We start from the raw sequence: 15,163 nt of genomic DNA, 5'->3' as shown, positions 1-15,163 counted from the left end.
GAAGATGTTTTCTACGTAGCAGGATCTCAGATGTCTATATATTTTCCGTATAATTATGATTTCAGTGTTATTCCAGATTTTTAAGGCTCAAACTCCTCTGTCATAAAGCCTGTTTCACTAAAACAGTCATAATCTTAGGAAAAAATTGATGCAGAAGGAAAATAAATGTGCCACACAGTGACCAAGAGCAAATTCCTGGCTTTGAGGCGGCATCTGCAAGCCAGCTCCCGAGCAGATTTCTCAGGCCCCACCTGGCAGCTCCTCCCTGCTGCACCTGGCTTCCCCAGCTCCACAGCTTGGTAGGGTATGAAAGTTTAAAAAGTATTAGTATTATTTTTATATTTAGTCTTTCATGGTAAGTGAAAGATTCAAGCTGCTTGAGAAGAGAAATAGAGGTGATTATATAAAGAGGAGAACATTAGATCCCCTCCTGAAACACAAAATAGAATTCATCAACAAAACCACCCCAGCCAGCCAGCAGGGGACGTGACAGAGACTTTTCTAGCCTCTCCTTTATCCCTGGCCACACCCCTCCCTTCCCCACCTTCTTTAAAACCTCAGAGGTTCTAGAGTCCAAACCCTGTCCTCCTTCATTTCTAGGTCCCAGGCACTTGGCTAGATTGATTAAATAATTTAATCCAAACATTGTCCCCAGGGGAAGGCACCATTCTTAAGCTGAATTTAGTATATAAATCACAGTTGCCATCATTTTGAAGATGTGCCTATTAAAAGCAATTGGAAACATGCAAATAATTGTATCACAGTCTATGAAAGTGAAAAGGCCTGCTTAATTGGTATGATATTTTCTAGGCTTGGAAACTCCTAGAAAGAGCCTAGGGAAGCTTCTCCTTACAAAGTCTGCTTAGACCATTAAAACAGCAGAGAAGGAGAAATTGCACTGGAGGAAATGAAAGAATCCATGAACATAAACTATTCCATAAACATGAATCTTTGAATTTTCAGGCTGAACTCAAGAGGAAAAACCATACAAAAAATCAATGAATCCAGAAGTTTGTTATTTGAAAGAATAAATAAGGTAGAACGCTAGCTAGACTAATAAAATAAGAAAGAATATCCAAATAAGCACAATCAAAAATGACAAAGGGATGTTACCACGAACCCCGCATAAATACAAATAACCCTCAGAGAGTGCTATTAACACCTCTGTGCACAACAGTTAGAAAACCTAGAAGAAATGAATAAATTCCTGGGAACATACATCCTCCCAAGATTGAATCAGGAATAAATTGGCTCCCCGAACACACCAATAATGAGTTCCAAAATTGAATTAGTCATAAAAAGCCTACTAACCAGAAAAAGCCCAGGACCAGATGGATTCACAGCCAAATCCTACCAGGAATGTAGAGAACAACTACCATTTCTAACTGAAACTATTCAAGAAATTGAGGAGGAGGGACTCCTCCTTAACTCACTCTATGAGGCTGGCATCACCCTGATACCAAAACCTGGAAGAGACACAACCAAAAAAGAAAACTTCAGGCCAGTATCCTTGATGAACATCAATGCAAAAATCCTCAAAAAAAAAAAAAAAATACTTGCAAACCAAATCCAGCAGCACATCAAAAAGCTAATCCATCATGATCAGGTAGGCTTTATCCCTGGGATGTAAGTTTGGTTTAACATATGCAAATCAATAAAGGTAATTAATCCCATAAACAGAACTAAAAACAAAACCCACATGATTATCTCAATATATGCAGAAAAGGCTTTTGATAAAATTTAACATCCATTCATGTTAAAAACTGTCAACAAGCTAGGCATCGAAGGAACATTCCTCAAAATAATAAGAGCCATCTGTGACAGACTCACAGCCAACATCATACGGAATGGGCAAAAGCTGGAAGCATTCCCCTTGAAAACTGGCACAAGACTAGGATGCCCTCTCTCACCACTCCTCTTCACCATAGTACTGGAAATCCTGGCCAGAGCAATCAGGCAAGAGAAAGAAATAGAAGGCATCCAAATAGAAAGAGAGGAAGTCAAACTATCCCTGTTTGCAGACAATATGATTCTATAGCTAAAAATCCTCATAGTCTCTGCCAAAAACTCCTTGATCTGAGAAACAACTTCAGCAAAGTTTCGGGAAGCAAAATCAATGTACAAAAATCAGCAGCACTCCTATACACCAACAACATCCAAGCTGAGAACCAAATCAAGAACAGAATCACATTCACAATCGCCACCAAAATAATAATAACAAAATACCTAGGAATATTGTTAACCAGGGAGGTGAAAGATCTCTACAATGAGAATTATGCTCAAATAAATCAGAGGTGACACAAACAAATGGAAAAACATCTGCTGCTTACAGTTAGGAAGAATCAGTATCATTAAAATGGCCAAACTGCCCAAAGCAATTTACAAGTTCAATGACATTTCTGTCAAACTACCAGTGGCATTCTTCATAGAATTAGAAAAAACTACCTTAAAATTTATATGGAACCATAAAAGAGCTTGAATGGCCAAGGCAATCCTAAGCAAAAAGAACAAAGCTGTAAGAATCATGTTACCCAAGTTCAAAATGTACTACAAGGCTACAGTAACCAAAACAGTATGGTATTGGTACAAAAACACATACATAGACTAATGGATCAGAATAGAGAACCCAGAAATAAAGCCACACACCTACAACCATCTGACCTTTGACAAAGTCAACCAAAACAAGCAATGGGGAAATGAATCCCTATTCAACAAATGATGTTGGAATAACTGGCTAGCCATATGCAGAAGATTAAAATAGGACCCCTTTCTTATACCATAAAAAAATCAACTCAAGATGGATTAAAGACTTTTATGTAAAACCTAAAACTATAAAAACCCTGGGAGATAACCTTGAAAATACCATTCTGGACATAGACCCTGGCAAAAAATTTCATGATGAAGATGCCAAAAGTAATTGTAACAAAAACAAAAATTGACAAATGGGACCAGTTAAACTAAAGAGCTTCTGCACAGCAAAAGAAACTATCAACAGAATAAACAGACAACCTATAGAATGGAAGAAAAGGTTTTCAAACTATGCATCTGACAAAGGCCTAATATCCAGAATGTATACGGAACTAAAACAGAACAACAAGCAAAAATCAATCAACCCCATTAGAAAGTGGGCAAAGAACATGAACAGACACTTTTCAAAAGAAAATATACACACAGCCAACAAGCACATGAAAAAATACTCAACATCACTAATCATTAGAGAAATGCGAATCAAAACCACAATGGGATAGCATTCACACCACCCAGAACAGCTATTAAAAAGTCAATAAAGAACAGGTGCGAGGTTGCAGAGAAAAGGGAATGCTTATACACAGCTGGTGGGAATGTAAATTGGTACAGCCATTGTGGAAAGTAGTTAGGCGGTTTCTCAAAGAACTCAAAGCAGAATTACCATTCAATTCAGCAATCCCATTACTGGTTATATACCCAAAGAAATATAAATAGTTCTACCATGTAGGCACATGCATGCATATATTCATCACAGCACTATCTACAATAGCAAAGACATGGAATCAACCTAAATGCCTATTAACAGTAGATTAGATAAAGAAAATATGGAATATAGACACCATGGAATACTATGGTGTCATAAAAAGGAGTGAGATAATGTTTTTTGTGCAATGTTTTTCGAGCTGGAAGCCATTATCCTAAACAAACCAATGCAGGAACCGCAAACCAAATACTCACTTATAAGTGAGAATTAAACATTGAATACACGTAGACAAAAAGAAGGGAACAACAGACACCAAGGCCTACTGAAGGGGGTTGGGGGGAGGAGGGAGGGGATTGAAAAACTACCTATCAGGTACTATGCTTATTACCTGGGAAGTGAAATAATCTGTACACCAAACCCCTGTGACATGCAACTTACCTATGTAACAAATCTGCACATGTACCCCTGATCCTAAAAGAAATAACAGACGGGTCATGATTTTTTTTTTCCAAGAGCAATTTTAAGATTGCTTGCAAGCTCCAGATGAATTATCATAGTTTATCATTAGCAACATTCAAAAATGATTTATGAAAGATACAGTTGATGAATAGTTTAAAAAGATGATGATGAGGGTGATGGCTTCTCAAGAACAATATTTGCTAAACTAATGGCATGTTCCCTTTGGACATTATTTCCAAGCTGGTAGCTCCAGGAATTTCATGAGCATGCTGTAACTGGATTGCCACAAGGCATAGGATAAGTCTCTTGTAGTATCTTCAATAAATCAACAATAAATAATAGCAGCAGGTTTCCACAGTGAGGTGGCTCTATGAGTAATATAATCATATTCCCTGGGCCTGTGCATGAATCTGATGCCCTTCTGGAGGGTACTCTCATGTAGACCACAGGGTTCTGCCAGTTGATCACTGCTAGTCCTATAGTAGGTCAATGCACAGTAATCACACCTAGCAGATGCATCTATGGATGGCAGGGCTGGAAAAGACAGTTGGTCTGCTGGATGGGCAAATCAAGATTTAAAAGGATCCAACAAGTTAGGATGACAGGCAGAAACCAGCAAGACACACGTCCCGAGAAGAACTGAAAATTCCTGAATTTTAGATTGCCAGTATAGAGATAGACAGAGAAAATTCCCGGCTTAAGAGAACTCATGGGACAAATTCCTATAGGTAAATTATCTATAAAACTCACCCAGCACAGGGAGGGCCACTTTCAGAGAAAGGTTGTCTCTAAAACAAGACAGTTAATCATCATCTTAAACTCTGACATTGGTTAGACACTTCCAGGCCAGAGTTCAAATGTGGGAGCCCCATTTTAGGAAGTCCAAAAAAGAAGACCAACAAATTAACTGAATTGGTGTCCAAAAGGTCATGTCTAGACAAGGCTTATATCTTTCTTTCCCACACACTCTTCTTTGAGTCCTTTTTATCTACCCAAAATCTAACTGGCCAATGGACTATAAGACTAGTCACCAAAATTATTCAAAATAGCTAAAGATGAATATGCTGTAGGTAACAAACATCACTCTATCCAGTAAATACTCTAAAAATACTTATGTCAATCTTTATCTTTTTTAATTTTTGCATTTTTGAGTATTTGAAGATTTTTTTCTATGAAAAAATAGTTAAGATGCTTAAATTCATGCACTAAAGCATAACTATATACTATATTTTTGTTCTCACCACTCTATTCCCAGGATTGGGAAGAGCTTTTTGCGCAGTGTAGGCTATCAACAAGTAACTGCTGAATGAATTAAGGAATGGACAGATGAGTGAATGAACTACTGCTCCATGGCTTATCTCTTGCCAGTCTTTGCATCTCTTCTCTTCCCTGGGCCCCAAGTGGCCAAATCACTTACAGTCCCTTAGAGCTGCTCTTCCACCTGTTGGAGCCTTTGTCCAAGCTGTCTTCTGTCTAAGTGCTCCACGCTGGGCCAATCTGTCCCCTAAAACAGGCCCACATTGTGCTTCCTGGCTCTACTTCAAATACAACATTTTCTAGTAAGCCTTTCTTCATCCATTCTGGAATATAAACTAGCTGTGATTTGGGTGATTTTTTTTCTCAATTGTTGACTCAATTATTTATAGCCACTGCTCCTTTTGAAGGCATCTTGTTTGTTTTGTTTTTAATATCATGCTTTGTTTTTCCAAGACAGAATAAATTGAACTTACAGGCTTCATCTGTTATTTCAAAGAGAGATTCATACAGCTCACTACCCAGAGAATTTTAAAATCTGTTATTCCTAATATTGTGCCATTTTAGTAGGGAACTCAAGTAGACTTTTTGTTCTTTTCTTTTTTCTTTACTTTCAAAGCTTGAACATCATTTTAGAAACGAAAACGTAAAATAATTGCAAGAATTCTAACCCAAGATGACAATAAATGGCAGCAGAAGAGACACAGTGAATTTTTTTACATCCAAAATCTGAGGTAGCAAAGTCAGACCAAGCTGCCTGAATTCTGTGGTGTACGGGACACACGTTTTACAAGCTAGCATTGAACTTTTATAAATGAGTTGGAATTAGTGCTTTGTGATGGAGGATGAAAGATTAGATCATAAGTTCACTTCTGTGGTTCTGCAGTAAGGAGCAAAGCTGATTAGTAACCCACAGCTGGTCTATTCCCAGGGCTCAAAGGGAAAGGAGGATTAAGAGATTGAGCAAAAGCAAGAGGAAATAAACGTGTGTCCACCATTGGAGGAATTTTGTGTTGCTATTGTGCCATCCTGTACCTGGATAGTCATAGGGATTTACCAATGCAGCAAACAAAAGCATTTTGCTGCAGCCAGAAAAGGAAGGCTGGGTAACGGGGAGGTTCTGACTTCAGGAAATCTCTTTCTTGGAAAAGGTTTACTCTCATACATTGTGAAGGAATGTGAAGTATTGTGGCTTCTTTCATAAGCAAGTTGGGAACAGATGTTTAATTCAAAATACATAAATTATTCAACCCCAAAATCCCACACTTGGAAACTATCCCAAAGAAATTACATCACTAAGAATGTCAAATGTACAAGGTGTACAATATTGTTTATATGGACAAGAGCTGCAAATAAAGAGACCATCCATCAATAGGAGGCTGACTGAATAAACTAGGCTATACCTCTCCATAAAAAACTATGCAACCCCCAAAAAACAAATTACAGCTACACCATATTCCCTAGGGAGATTTTCGTAAAACATTGTTAAGTGGAAAGCTGTTGAAACGTGTGATTAATCAATCTGTTCCTGTAAAACAAAAACAGACACTTGCCTGTATATGTACATGTGTCTGCATGTGTGTTTGTATGTATGTGCATGTTTACACAGTATTCTATACATGTATACCAAAACACAGAATGAACACTCAGTCAAAACGTAGGCAATCGAGTAGGTTCTGATGTGGGTGAAGGAGTTTGGGAAGAGAGACAAATGAAAAAGGAAAAGAAAAAAATTGTATTAAAAATGCCTGCTTCAACTTCTAGCCTAAAAAAGGTGGTATAGAACTGTTTCCCTGCTCTTTCCCACTAAGCACAACTATAAACCCTGGAAACAAAGCAATAGACAATCAAAGGACAGCTGTGATGTATGGTAAGAGGAAAGCGATGTGGTTTGTACTTCTGGGACTGGAAGACGTACAGCACAGCAGTTTGTATTTCTGGGACAGCACAGCGGCAAGGTGTCTTGTGACCCCACTCGATGAAGAAACAGAAGCCAGATTCTGTCACCCACCCACCAACCACCAGCCCCCCAAAAAAGGCAGCCCCAGTAGGCACATTCGTCCCCTGATCAATCAGGGGCTCCTCTTGACAACATCAAGTGAGCCCAGTGCCACCTGCAAATGAGATCGATCGCCATGAAAACAGTGACCATGGAAAGCACTCTCCTTCATCCTGGGCCTGAGACCCCATCCCCATCCAGAGACACCCAGGATAGCTACACTAATGTTGAAAAAGAAGAACACAGTGGGAGGAATCACTTTACCAATATCAAGGCTGACTATGTAGCTACAGTGATCCAGACACTGTGATGTTAACTGATGGCTAAACAATAGATCCATGGAACAGGACACAAAACTTAGAAAAAGACCCACAAAAATATGTTTAATTGATTTTTGATGAAGGTACAAAAGCAATTCAACAGAGGGAGAATATTCTTTTTGTATCAGGCAGGGTTCAACCAAAGAGGCAGAAGGAGTAGGAGATATTTAGTAAGCATTTGTTGCAAGGAGTTGGGATTAGGGAGCTAGCTGGTTGTGTCCAAAATCCATAGGTAGGCATGAGCTGGTGCTGGCCCATAAGTGGGGTTTCTTCTTCCCCAGGGAGCCCTCATCTCTGCTTTCAAAGCCTTTCAGCTGATTGAACCAGATCCACCTAGATTACCTAGGATAATATGCCTTAGTTAAAGCCAAGTGACTTTCATCACAAGTAAAAAATCAATACCCTCATAGCACTAAATTAAGGTTTGAGTAAATAACTGAGGACTGTAGAGTATCCAAGTTGAAACATCCAAAAGACCATTTCACTTTTCAACATATAATGCTGGAGCAGTTGGACATCCACAGGCAGCAAACATGAGCCTCAACCTAAACCTCGTAACACACAAAATTAACTCAAAACGGATGATGAATTTAATGTAAAATGGAGAACCACTAAACTTGCAGAAAACAAAAAGAAAAACCTTCAGGACATAAGACTAGGCAAAAAGGTCTTGGATCTGACATTAAAAGCAGAATCAGTAAATGGAAATATTGATAAATGGCTCTTGGTAAGTATTAAAACCATTTGGCCAGGCACGGTGGCTCACGCCTGTAATCCCAGCACTTTGGGAGGCTGAGGCAGGCGGATCACAAGGTCAGGAGATCGAGACCATCCTGGCTAACACAGTGAAACCCCGTCTCTACTAAAAATACAAAAAAAAAAAATTAGCCAGGCGTGGCAGTGGGCACCTGTAGTCCCATCTACTCGGGAGGCTGAGGCAGGAGAATGGTGTGAACCCAGGAGGTGGAGACTGCAGTGAGCCGAGATCGTGCCACTGCACTCCAGCCTGGGTGACAGAGCGAGACTCCGTCTCAAAAATAAATAAATAAATAAAATAAAATAAAATAAATAAATAAAACCATTTGCTCTGTGAAAGCCCATGCGGAAATGATGAAAAGAAACACTACAGGCTGCAAGAAAATATCTGCAAACCACCTATCCAACAAAGGACTAGTCTCTAGAAAATATTAAGATCACTCAATCCTTAACAGGAAAAACAAACAATTCAACTAGAAAATAGGCAAAGACATGAACAGATCTTTCACCAGAGGATACACAGGTGGCAAACATCATTAGCCATCAAGAAAACTCAAATAAAACTACAGTAAGATATGACTTTACACCAACAGAAAGCTAAAATTTAAAAAGTCACAAAGCTAAACGCTGTTGAAGATGTGGAGGAACTGGGTCACTGGCATACTGCTGGTAAGAATGCAACAGGGCTCAGCCACTCTATACACAGTTTGGTGATTTCATATAAAACTCAGTATGCACACCATGTGACTGAGAACTCTTGGGCATTTATCCCAGAAAAATGAAAACTTATCTTCACACAAATACCTGTATGTATTAGTTTGTTTTCATGCTGCTATACAGAACTGCCTGAGACTGGGTAATTCATAAAGGAAAGAGGTTTAATTGACTCACAGTTTAGCATGACTGGAGAGGCCTCAGGAAACTTGCAATCATGGCGGAAGGTGAAGGGGAAGCAAGGCACCTTCTTCACAAGGCAGCAGGAAGGAGAAGTGACAAGTGAAGGGGGAAGAGCCTCTTATAAAACCATCAGATCTCATGAGAACTCACTATCACGAGAACAGAATGGCAGAAACAGCCCCCATGATTCAATTCCCTCCACCTGGTTGATCCCTTGACACATGGAGATTATGGGGATTACAATTCCAGATGAGATTTGGGGTGGGGACACACAGCCTAACCATGTCACTGTACATGAATGTTCACAGTAGTTTTGATCATAATAGCCCCAAACTGAGAACCCAGTTGTATCTCAACAGGTAAGTAGTGAACAAGCTGCAGTGCGCCCCTATCGTGGAATACTGCTCAGCAATAAAAAGGACATGCAGACCTGGATGAGTCTCTTAAGAATTATACTCAAACAAAAAGCTAATCTGAAAAGATTACATGCTGTATGATTCCTTTCATATACGATTTTTGAAATGACACAATTTTAGAAATGGAGGACAGAATAGTGGTTGCCAGGGATATGGATTTGTTGTGGGGGGAGGGGCATGGCTGTGACTGTAAAAGGGCCATCAGCAGGATCCTTTGGAGCATTTTGATATGGTGGGGTGGAGGTGACAGAATTGGATATAACTAAGTACACACACACACACACACACTCACACACACATAAGTATAAGCAACACTATGGAAGTCTGAATAAGATGGTTTGAGCCTATCAGTGTCAATATCCTAGTTCTGATATTATACAATAGTTTTGAAAAATGTTACCATTGGGGGAAAGTAGGTGAAGTATACAGGCCTGTCTCTGTATAACTTCTTAAAACTACATGCTTGTCTATAATTATTTCAGCAACAATTTCTAGTAAAAAAAGAACCTATACCAAACATTAAAAAATTAATTATCTTTACATCCTTATGCAAAATTATGCTTATCTGTGATTAGATGAATAAAAAATTTAAGTAAATGATATAGAATGTAATAAGAGAAAGAAAGCCTTTCATCCTTTTCTGTAAAGGACACACCTCCCTTTTTCACCAGCCACTAAATTTTACTAAGGACAGAGGATCGTCCCTGCTTACCAACGGACTATGAGCAACTCCCTTGTCAATTAACCTGAACATCAATCTTGCTATTTTGTCTGGTTTTCCTTGACTTGGGAGGCTGAAGAAACAACGTCCAATAGCTACAAGGAGCTGATGTCTGCAGAGCACTGTCTATTTCACGGCCACGGTGCTAAGAGCTCTGTGTGCCTCATTGCACTTAACAATCATAATGGCTAACAATTAGCCAGCACTTCTTTGTGCCAGGCATGCTTCACACGTTACCTCATGCTTCACACACATTGCCTCATGCTTCACACACATTACCTCATGCTTCACACACATTACCTCATGCTTCACACACGTTATCTCATGCATTCCTCACTCAAGCCCTAAAAGGTAGTGCTCCACCCAAGACGGCATGGAGAAGTATTGCCGGAAGTCAGGGACCCCGAACGGAGGGACCGGCTGAAGCCATGGCAGAAGAACATACATTGTGAAGATTTCATGGGCATTTATTAGTTTCCCAAATTAATACTTTTATAATTTCTTATGCCTGTCTTTGCTGCAATCTCTGAACATAAACTGTGAAGATTTCATGGACATTTATCACTTCCCCAATCAATACTCTTGTGATTTCCTATGCCTGTCTTTACTTTAATCTCTTAATCCCATCATCTTCGTAAGCTGAGGATGTATGTCACCTCAGGACCCTGTGATGATTGTGTTAACTGCACAAATTGTTTAAACAATATGAAATCTAGGCACCTTGAAAAAAGAACAGGATAACAGTGATGTTCAGGGAACAAGGGAGATAACCTTAAAGTCTGGCTGCCTGTGGGCCACGTGGAACAGAGCCATATTTCTCTTATTACTGAAAATGGGTAAGATAAATATCGCTGAATTCTTTCCCCAGTAAGAAATATTAATCATTAACAGCCCTGGGAAAAGAATGCATTCCCAGGGGGGCCTCTAAAATGGCCGCTCTGGGAGTGTCTGCCTTATGCAGATGTAGATAGGGATGAAACACGCCCTAGTCTCCTGCAGCGCCCCCAGACTTGCTAGAATTAGGAAATTCCAACCTGGCAAATTCTAGTCAGACCAATTCTCTGCTCTTGACCCCTGACAATGCGTGCACAGCAGGACATGGAAGTTCACTGGTGGTTCTAGTCTTGCCCTGACCTTCTGCCTTGTGATCTTTTGTCGCCCTTGAAGCCTGTCATCTCTGTGACGCGCACCCTATTCGCACCCTCCCTCCCCTTTGAAAACTGCTAATAACAACTTGCTGCTTTTATGGCTCGGGGGGCATCACGGAACCTGCTGACATGTGATGTCTTCCCCGGATACCCAGCTTTAAAATCTCTCTTGTACTCTTTCCCTTTATTTCTCAGACCGGCCGACACTTAGAGAAATAGAAAAGAACCTACGTGAAATAACTTTGAATTATCGGGGGCGGGTTCCCCCGATAGAGAAGTTGGCTGGGCACAGCGCAGGGCAGGGGCCCCCTGCACAGACCTTTCCGACCTCGCTGGGACCTCCATGCGTGGGGAGTGAGAGGGCTGGCCTGCCCGTAACCATCGCTGTGGTGTGCGTGGTCAAGGACCTCAGGCCTGTTCCAGGGTGATTCACAGGGGATTAGGAACCTTGAGTCAGGAAGCCGTGTGCTCCCACAGGCTCCACAGGCAGGCGGCCTCTGGCAGAGCGGGTCACATCTAGGTTTCCCGACATCCTCACAATCCACAGGCCTAGCCCTGAGCTGATCTGATTAAGGAAGGAAACACAACGACTGCTCACGCCAACACCCCACTGCCGGACCCAGGGCGTGGCCAACCCTGACATTCTTTCCCCCAAGTTTTCAAATCCAACTCCCCCATTTAACAGGCTTTCAGACACAGGAGGAAGTTGCCACCACTCCCCTCCTGGCTGAGATGGGCTAGTGACAAGGATTACATGAGACCACGCTCATAAATCTCTAAGCACACAGGCAAGACCTTGGAGAACACTCGATGTCAGCTTTTCAAAAAATCACTTCAAAACAATTGAATGGCATTAACTGTTCTTTCTTATCACAGAAAATTAAAAATTGAACTGGGCCTGATGGCTCCACACCTTCAACCTCAACACTTTGGAAGAAGGATCTCTTAAGCCCAGGAGTTGGAGTCTAACCTGGGAATACAGTGAGACCCCATCTTTACAAAAAATAAAAAATTAGCTTGGTGTGGTAGTACATACCTGTAGCCTCAGCTGCTCTGGAGGCTGAGGTGGGAGGAGTGCTTGAGTTCAGGGGGTCGAGGCTGCAATGAGCCATGATTGCACCACCGTAGTCCAGCCTGGTGACCGAGACACTGTCTCAAAAAAGAGAGAGAGAGAAAGAAAAGAAAATTAAAAACGGACAGGACTTAGCCTCAAGATGAGACAAGACCACAACTGTAATGGGATCTGAACCATGTCTTGAAGGTCTGCAAGTGGTTAGTGTGGTGGTCTGTGTTATTGTATGATTACTGGAATACACAGCAGACCCCAAATGAGAGTGGCATTGTTTGTCAAGTTTCGCATAATATATCTGTTAAGTGTATTCAGCATGAAGATTGTTTAATTTTTAAATCAAGCACCATGTGTTAAAATTCTATTTTGTGACTTCTATAAGGGTGAAATGTCAGCCTTCACCATTTTCAGGTTTGCTCATACCTTACCTTCCTTTTCACCCTATCACATTGAATAATGAAATGACAACTAACAAACACCAGGAACCCTGAAGTTCTTCCCCCTCGAGCTGTCTCTATCCCCAAGCATCACTTCTGCGAGGTCTTGGTAGAAAAATAATTGAATGCTTACGCACAAATGTGGACATATTTGACAACAATTACTTACATGTTTGTTGTCAATTTTAATCTCCATTAAAACTGAAGAGGCGGGCCGGGCGCGGTGGCTCATGCCTGTAATCCCAGCACTTTGGGAGGCCGAGGCGGGTGGATCACAAGGTCAGGAGATTGAGACCATCCTGGCTAACACGGTGAAACCCCATCTCTACTATAAATACAAAAAATTAGCCAGGCAAGGTGGCGGGCACCTGTAGTCCCAGCTACTCGGGAGGCTGAGGCAGGAGAATGGCCTGAACCAGGGGAGCGGAGCCTGCATTGAGCCGAAATCGCGCCACTGCACTCCAGCCTGGGCGACACAGCAAGACTCCATCTCAAAAAAAAAAAAAAAAAAAAAGTGAAGAGGCTACCCAGGCGCCAGCACTGCTCCGGGGCAACTCGTATGTCCATCAGCCACCACACCGGGCCACTTCAGAGTGAGTCCCACAGCACCTTCCCATGCAAAACTCGGTTGATGAAAGGACATTTAAAAATTGAAGAATTTTGGAATGTAAATTAGTTCAACCATTGTGGAAGACAGTGTGATGATTCCTCAGAGATTTAGAACTGGAAATGTCATTTGACCCAGTAATCCCATAACTGGGTATATACCGAAAGGAATATAAATGATTCTATCATAAAGATACATGCATGCATATGTTCCTTGCAGCATTATTCATAATACCAAAGACATGGAATCAACCCAAATGCCCATCAATCATAGACTGGATAAAGAAAATATGGTACATATATACCGTGGAATACTGTGCAGCCATAAAAAGAAATGAGATCATGTTCTTTGCAGGGACATGGATGAAGATGGAAGCCATTGTCCTCAGCAAACTAATGAAGGAACAGAAAATCAGATACTACATGTTCTCACTTATAAGTGGGAGCTGAACAATGAGAACACATGGACACAGGGAGGGGAACAACACATGCTGGGGCCTGTCCGGGGAGGGTGACGGGGAGAACATTAGAAAAAAGAGCTAATGCATGCAGGGCTTAATATCTAGGTGATGGGTTGATAGGTGTAGCAAACCACCATGGCACACGTTTACCTATGTTAACAAACCTGCACATCCTGCACATGTAACCTGGTACTTAAACAATAAAAAAATAAAATGCATGCTTATTGTCTTTCTTTGGTGACTGAGAAAGGATGCATTTGTGTGCCTATGCCTGTTTAAATCTATATTCAACTCTCTCATTGACCTTGGGGTTTGCAGGGAGGTGGAGCAAAAATAGAGAGGACTCCTAGGAAGACACGGACTCACTGCTGCTCGCCAGCTGCTCCAGGAGATGCTCTGTCAATCAAGGTAGCTCTCAAGTCACGTGGAACCAGGAAATAAGGGTTCTCTGGGTATTTTTCCTTAGCTGAATGCTAAGCAAAGGCTGAAGTGTAGAATTCTATCGCCTCCATTTGTCTTTTCTTGTTGTTTTTTTTGAGACGGAGTCTCGCTCTGTCTCACAGGCTGGAGTGCAGTAGCGCAATCTCGGCTCACTGCAAGCTCCGCCTCCCAGGTTCACACCATTCTCCTGCCTCAGCCTCCCCAGTAGCTGGGAAAAAAGGCGCCTGCCACCACTAATTTTTTGTGCTTTTAGCAGAGACGGGGTTTCACCGTGTTAGCCAGGATGGTCTCGATCTCCTGACCTAATGATCCACCCGCCTCGCCCTCCCAAAGTGCTGGGATTACAGGCGTGAGCCACTGCACCCGGCCTATCGCCTCCATTTGTCTTTTAACATCCAAGTTACTTGTCTTGGTAACAGAATTAATGAGTGGTCAACTCCAGTCAATAATAATTTAATTGTACATTTAAACATAACTAAAAGAGTATAACTGAATTGTTTGTAACACAAAGGATAACTGCTTAGAGAATGGATACCCCATTCTCTGGGAGGTGATTATTACATGTTGCATGCCCGTATCAAAAAATCTCAAGTACCCCATAAGTGCATACACCTACTGTGTACCCATAAGTGCATACACCTACTGTGTACCCATAAGTGCATACACCTACTATGTACCCATAAGTGCATACACCTACTATGTACCCACAAGAATTAAAGAATTAAAAT

General features: G+C 41.2%; 1 protein-coding gene across 5 annotated transcripts in view; it reads right to left on the bottom strand.

Moving 5' to 3' along the window:
- Window positions 1-15,163, bottom strand: part of GALR1 (galanin receptor 1) — a 123,556-nt gene that overhangs the window by 89,108 nt on the left and 19,285 nt on the right. For all 5 annotated transcript variants that reach the window (XR_008495489.2, XR_008495490.2, XR_008495487.2 and 2 more), the window contains one exon: window positions 12,458-12,570. The gene's annotated coding sequence lies outside the window, so the exon portion shown is untranslated. The remainder of the gene's footprint in view (window positions 1-12,457; window positions 12,571-15,163) is intronic.

Source organism: Pongo pygmaeus, chromosome 17 (assembly GCF_028885625.2).
Source record: "Pongo pygmaeus isolate AG05252 chromosome 17, NHGRI_mPonPyg2-v2.0_pri, whole genome shotgun sequence".
Classification (NCBI taxonomy): Eukaryota; Metazoa; Chordata; class Mammalia; order Primates; family Hominidae; genus Pongo; species Pongo pygmaeus.
This window is presented reverse-complemented; position numbering and strand designations above follow the sequence as displayed.